We start from the raw sequence: 7,500 nt of genomic DNA, 5'->3' as shown, positions 1-7,500 counted from the left end.
AGATGTTAAGGATGAGAATGATGAAAGTACGTGGACCTTTTAAAACGACGAGGGGTGGGGGTGGGGGTTTGGGGGCGTTCCCATTAAAAAGGACAACAATAGCATGAACAAATGGACTGCAACATCTGGTTAAACACAGACGCCGCCAAGGAAGCTTTCGCTTCCTGTGTTAAAAAAAAAAAAAAAAAAAAAAAAGGAAAACCCGACAGTTTTTCGTCACTGAGCCACCATCCTTTGTTGTGGCTTTCGCTTCCTCTGTTAAAAAAAATGAAAACCCCAGTTTTCCTGTGTTAAAAAAATGAAAACCCCAGTTTTCCTGTGTTAAAAAAATGAAAACCCCAGTTTTCCTTTGTTAAAAAAAATGAAAACCCCAGTTTTCCAGCTTTTAAAAAAATTAAAATCCGTTTTCCTCCCTGTGTTAAAAAAAATGAAAACAACCAGTTTTCCTGTTTAAAAAAATTAAAACCCAGTTTTCCTGCTTTTGAAAAAATTAAATCCCAGTTTTCCGGTGTTAAAAAATGTGAAAACACCAGAGCTCCTGTGTTAAAAAATTGAAAACCCGTTCTCCTGTGTTAAAAAAAAAATAACCCGCAGTTTTTCTTCATTTAGCCCCGATCCTTTGTATGAGAGATAGCGTCACTTACCCATTTCATGTAATTAACGAGAGAATTTCCATAAATCCAGGTCTCGTCTCCTTCGCAGTCGAGTCGGGCCACTTCAATCGGGCGAGATCTGTCCAGATCTCCCAGAGCCTTCGCGAAGAGGTGTACCGCGTCGTACATCAGAGCCATCTCTGTCTGCGGGGAGAGAGGGTGGGGGAGATGAATGAGGAGAGCGGGAAGAAGAAGAAGAATAACAAGAGAGGAAGAGAGAAAGGAAGAGGAAGAAGGAGAAGGAGATGAATGAATGTGGAGAGCCATCTCTGTCTGTGGGGAGAGAGGAGGAGGAGGAGTTATAAAGATGAGAACGTGAAGAGAAGAAGAATAACCAGAGAGGAGAGGAAGATAGGAAGAGGGGGAAGGAGATGAATGAATGTGGAGAGGGAGAAGAAGAAGAATAACAAGAGAGGAAGATGTTAAGGATGAGAAGGAGAAAGAAGTGGGAGACGAATGAATAAGGAGATCGGGAAGGAGAAGAATAACTATAGAGGGATAAAGAAGGGAATAGGGGGAGGAGATGAGTGAGGAGAGGTAGAAGAAGAATAACCAGAGAGAGGAAGAGAGAAAGGAAGAGGGAGAAGGAGATGAATGAATGAGGAGAGCGGGAAGAAGAAGAATAACCAGAGAGAGGAAGAGAGAAGGGAAGAGGGAGAGGAGGATGAGGAATTGGAAGAAGCTGAGAACAATGAAGATGATAAGGATGAGAATGATGAAAAAGTCAAGAAATGATAATGAAAAGGGTGATAAAGAATGAGAAAGGGAAGAGAAAGATGTGAGATGAGAATTAAAAGGAAAAAGAGATGAAGAAGAAAGCAGGCATCATACAAAGCATCATACAAAGGAGAGAGAGAGAGAGAGGAGAGAGAGAGAGAGAGAGAGAGAGAGAGAGAGTGAAACATAGGAAGAGGATTTGTAGCAGGCGGAAGAGGTAACAAAAGAGATAAGAAAAGAATTTGTATTTCTTCGGAAAGTTGACATTTGAAATTTCTTTCGGGAGTTGCGTATCGGAAGAATGATCGACTAATGAGATATCGTGGCACAGATTCAATACCATTTAGCGCAAATACCATTTTTCATTTAGAAAAGGACGTGTCTACCCTTTAATGCTAACTAAGAATTCAGCCGGTAACTTTTCTTAAAAAAAAACACCATCATCTATAAAACTCGCTTCATCCGCATAAAAAAACTCACCGTAAACACAAATCGTATCACCATATTTTTAACCGTAAACAGAAACCGTTTGCTGTCACCAGTTTTTCACTGTAAAACACAAACCGTGTCACCATTTTACACTGTAAACACAAACGTGTCATCATTGGAGAGAGAGAGAGAGATAGAGAGAAGAGAGAGAGAGAGAGACGAGAGAGAGAGAGAGAGAGAGGGGGGGGGGTTGGGGGGCAAAAACACAAAAAAGAAAAAAGTTCACTCACATTACTTTGGAAATCCCAAACCTAATGAAGTGAAATAATTGCATGCTAAACAGTGAAAAAGAAAATAATATTTTTCTCTCATTTCAGCTAAAGGAAGACAATAAAAATGTCGCGCTGCATGAGAAATGAGACGCACATATCTGACGTGCTTGTCATTACAAGCTGAAAATAAATTTGCCGCTAATATCCGGTACATGATCGTACGTTCTCACTCTCACATTTGCGGAACGTTATTTGCAGCGCATTCCATGTCGACTGTGATGATAATAGCTCTTGTTTATGGGCCTCTGACTTATTTGTTAACCATTGCAGCATATGTCAGCAGCGGACGTGAGATATTGGAAACTTGGGATGTTTGAAGGTAATGGGCGTACAGTCAGTAATTTGAGAGTTACAAGAACAGTTACTGCTATTATATATATATATATATATATTATATATATATATATATATATATATATATATATATATATATATATATATATATATATATATATATATATATATATATATATATGTGTGTGTGTGTGTGTGTGTGTGTGTGTGTGTGTATGTTTCAGTTGTATTCCACATAGGAAAATGAAAAATGGTATGTCTCAGAAAATCCCCAACAGTTTCGTCCTCCAATGGACCTCTTCTTGGAGCGTTTATTAAGGAAAGAGATAAACTTTATCTCTTTCTTGAATAAATGCTCCAAGAAGAGGTCCATTAGAGGACGATATTGTTGGGCCTTTTCTGAGACATACCATTTTTCATTTTCCTATGTGGAATACAACTGAATTACCATATCTTCGTTCCTAAGAAGATTACCAGAACTATATATGTGTGTGCGTATACACATACATAATTTACTAATTTGGATCTTCAGCAGTTTCGAATCTAGTCAAGAAAAAGTAAAGCAGGCGGCATGGACGAGAGGTTCTTTCTCATATGTAATGCAATTATGTACGTTTTCGAGTCTGCTTCTGACAGAGTCATGGGAACCTCTTCCACAGTTTAAGTTATCATGCATTTTGTATCGGAACTGTTATGTTGACTAATCACTGTGTGATACTTGAATTTGGAAAATGTCTAACTGGCTACCGCATGTAGCGACGCCCGCCCGCCAAGAGACTACTTCCTTCCCAGGAGCGATGTAGGTAAGACATGTTCTGTTGTACTCTCTCAAGCGTCTCAGTGGCGTGGTCGGTATGGTGTTGGTTTGTCATCTCTGTGGCCGCGAGTTCGATTCTTGGGCATCCCATTGAGGTGTGAGAGATGTGTATTTCTGGTGACTGAAGTTCACTTTCGATGTGGTTCGGAAGTCACGTAAAGGCGTTGGTTGGTCCCGTTGCTGAATAACGACTGGTTCCATGCAACGTAAAAACGCCATACAATCAAACAAACAAACCAACTCGCCATGCGTTGTAACTTGTGCTATAGCTTAATATTTCATCACGTCGTGCTAATCGTGTGCATTAAGTAAGTGGTGTTAAATTGAGTATCTATCCCTGACTCATCTCGTCTTTTTTTGGTGTGATTTTTTGTATCATTTAGTGATTATTGAAATAGAACCTTTTAGCGATCCCTTAATTAAGGATCACGTAGTCGTTAATTGGGATCTACTATAGAGTTCTAAGTGTTAATGAATACCATTTTTGATTAATTGTAATTGTAGTCTATAATATATATATATATATATATATATATATATATATATATATATATATATATATATATATATATATATGGGGATACAATCCACAATGAAGTAAAATCTTCTTGTAGTTTAAAATATATATCTCTTGTACAGGATTAAAGCTTTCGACCATCCACTGTGGTCTTGTTCACTAAAATGTGATATCGATGCTGCCTCCTCTCCTGTTTACTCCAATCAGGTCATTTCTCCAACAAACCGACCCAACCAGCAGAGAACAAGCAGTTGACAATAGAAACATTCCCCACGAAGATCAAGACGAATTCAGGAAAGAACGAGGGCTTAACCGCCTGATCATTCCTAATATAAACTAGCTTGTTACCTAACCGTTTTTTTTTTTCTTCAAATGTTTGTGCTCTTACTCGTTAGTTCCTTGAGGTGACATATCACATTTTAGTGAACAAGACCACAGTGGATGGTCGAAAGCTTTAATCCTGTACAAGATATATATTTTATTTTAAACTACAAGAAGATTTTTCTTCATTGTGGATTGTATCCCCATTTACTTAGAGGTACGACATAGTACCTGGCTTCTGCATATATATATATATATATATATATATATATATATATATATATATATATATATATATATATATATATATATATATATATATATATATTTATATATATTTATATATTATTTATTTAATTATTATTTATTTATTTATTGTCTTTCTTTTGCATGATACTCCTAACCTGGTGTTTTAGAATTCAAGATAAAACAATGATTTTAAACAAAATTATATTTATTGCAGATAACTACATGGGTAATTTTTCTCAGATGAAGAATTCATTAAAATGTACTACATTTGTAATGTTTACGTTGAGGCTTCACTGCATAATTCAACATTAATACGAGCAAACCATTCGGTGGCGTATTCTCATAGCTTTTCATGAAGTTTTATAAAAAAAAAATGTTATTAAAAATTCCATTAACTGAACAACAACGTTTGAATATTTATGTCGAAACACGTTTATGTTTTGGTTTTAATATTTTGCGTTTAAATTTCTTTATTTTTGCCTAAATAAACAAAGGTGCAGCAAACTTTAATTTTAAAAAGATAAACGTTTCATATATAGTCATTACACAGGTTATTTATTACGGAACATCTTTTTTTTTTTTTTTTTTTTTTTGTTTTTTTTTTTTTTTTTTTTTTTTTTTTTTTTTTAGGTACCAGAATATGGTTGTAAAATTCCAGCTATTTTTCAAGCTTTGACATTTTCATCTTAGTGTTCCTATTCAAATTCCTCAATGATTTTTCACCACAAACAATATGTCTTTTCCCGTTTCGTGTTCACAGAAGCATTCAAAGACGAAGAGCAAATATCTTGTGATTTCCTAAAAGTTTGCATCACTAGTCTTACTATATATAATGGGCATAATGTCTATCCATCCGTTTGTCATTCAATCATGGCCAAACGGCTGGTCTGATGGGCATGAAACTTGGCAGGGTTATAGTGGGGACCCCTAAGATGGTTTATAATGAGGTTTCATCCTACCTTGCCCCCGCCCTCCGAAAGAGGTGGGGGTGAGAAGGGATTCCTTGAAACGGAGCTGGTTCTTTCCGTGAAACTAGGCTGGTTACATCCGTAGACCTAATTACTTTATGTTTTTTTATGCATTTCTGTACACATATGTTTGCTAGTATAAGGAATAGGCAGTAAATCTTCTCTATTTGTCCTAGATTGTGAGGTTTAAACTCATGACAGTCGAAGAGGATGTAGTAATATACTGTGTTAAGTGGGAACAGAACAAATTGAATAAACGAAAGAGATTGAGGTAAATTATGAGTCTTGTCTTCACTTGGTTGTGTAGTAGTTATGATATAAGAGCAAAAGTCAATTATAGGCCTAGCAATTGAGTCTGGATGATTGCCTGTTTGTGGATACAAAAAAATGAAAACACAGAAACTTTTGGAGGGTGTTTTCCTGGGATGTAAATTTTCAGACAAGTATGGTTATGAAGTGCTCAAAAGTATATACTTGAGGAGAAGAAAAGCCCTTAGAAGTATATCTGACGCCTACTTGGATAAAAAAAGAAACAGTGAGAAGGGAAGGCTTCTTCGACTTGAAAGTTTTCAAGAACTGGTTTTACAAATATCTATGTAAATAAACAGACAAAGAAAAGATATCAGTCTAACTAAAGGTATACTTGGTGTATGATGTGATGGGGACTGAGGGAAGTGGTTGGTTTTTATGGTTAATAGGGAGGGGAAAGAAAAGCAGTGGTAAGAGAAATATTAATAGTTAATGGGGTTGGGGAAGAAAAGTAGTGGTAAGGGGAATATTTATAGTAATAGGGAGGGGGACAATAAGCAGTGGTAAGGGAAATATTTATAGTTAATAGGGAGGGGGGCGAAAAGCAGTGGTAAGGGAAATATTTATAGTTAATATGGAGGGGAAGAAAAGCAGTGGCGAGGAAAATATTTAAAGTTGATAGGGAGGGAGAAGAAAGGAAGAGGTAAGGGAAATATTTATAGTTAGTAGGGAGAGGGAAGAAAACCAGTGATAAGGGGAATATCTATAGTTAATAGGGAGGGGGAAGAAAGGCAGTGGTAAGAGAAATATAATTAATAGGAGGGGAACAAAAGCAGTTGTAAGGGGAATAAAATAGTCAAATTGGCGGTTGTAGAGAAAAAAAAGACGATTTTTAGAGCTACAAAAGGCAGAACCGAGTGACAGAATAAACAAATTCAACAAAAGGAATGAAGTTATATGATAAAAGGGAAATTTGAGTCTAAAACGGGCCTAAAAGGAATGAGAGTGAGCGAGAGTGAGAGATGAGAGAGAGAGAGAGAGATAGAGAGAGATAAGAGAGAGAGAGAGAGAGAGAGAGAGAATGGCGAATTAAAAAATTGTGCATAAGGTGAATGCTGTAAGAAAAAAAAAAAAAAGCTTATAGGCAGTAAGAACTTCGTTTCAGAGGAGAGTTAGTACGCACAGAATAATGTCGTCACTCGGAGGCATTAAAAAAAAAAAAAAAAGAAAAAAAAAAAAAAATCCAGAATTCGAGTTGAAAGAGTCGTTTCTCATTAAAAAAAAAAGCTGTTCTGTATTTTCCACGACTACCTTTTAAACCTTGTCGATGACTACTGCGAATGAAGTGGCCTCGCGAAATGTGAAATGCTGTTGAAATGGCTAGACAAGATCTTTTGTCTGGAAAGTTTACGCTAACAGGATAAATTAGCAAAAAGCAGGTAACTTTTTTTCTGTTTTGTCTGTTTTTCTCCCTCATAGTGCTTCATGTATAAGAAACTATGCAGATATGCGTACGCTTGCAAATCATACATGTTTACATAATGTATATATCGTATTAGGCATCCATTTATAATTTCGTTTAAGCTTATATTCCACCAACCATTACTGGTATGATGGAAGGACGTCAGTAGCACGAGTCAAAAATAAACGATAACAAGAGGTTTTGTAATAGATGCACAAACCCTAATTGCATTAAAGTGAGTGAAGCCTAATTAAGTGCACTCCTGTTTTGCTAAATACCTCTCATTTAATTCATGCTAAAAATACCATGATGAGCGAACGTTCTAGCGTAACGAATTAGTCGTCAGTAGGTATTAGAGTCAGAAAATTATTTCTATCAAAATGCAGACACAGATATCCACGCGCGTACACACATAGATACAAACACATTATATATATATATATATATATATATATATATATATATATATATATATATATATATATATATATA

At 36.0% G+C, this 7,500-nt stretch overlaps 1 pseudogene; it reads right to left on the bottom strand.

The window, feature by feature from the left end:
* The window catches only part of LOC135206874 (glutamate receptor ionotropic, kainate 2-like), an 80,915-nt pseudogene that overhangs the window by 58,941 nt on the left and 14,474 nt on the right, over nt 1-7,500 (bottom strand).

The sequence above is a fragment of the Macrobrachium nipponense genome, chromosome 31, assembly GCF_015104395.2.
Source record: "Macrobrachium nipponense isolate FS-2020 chromosome 31, ASM1510439v2, whole genome shotgun sequence".
NCBI lineage: Eukaryota > Metazoa > Arthropoda > Malacostraca > Decapoda > Palaemonidae > Macrobrachium > Macrobrachium nipponense.
Note: the sequence above shows the minus strand (reverse complement) of the source record. Positions and strands in the feature narration are given on the sequence as shown.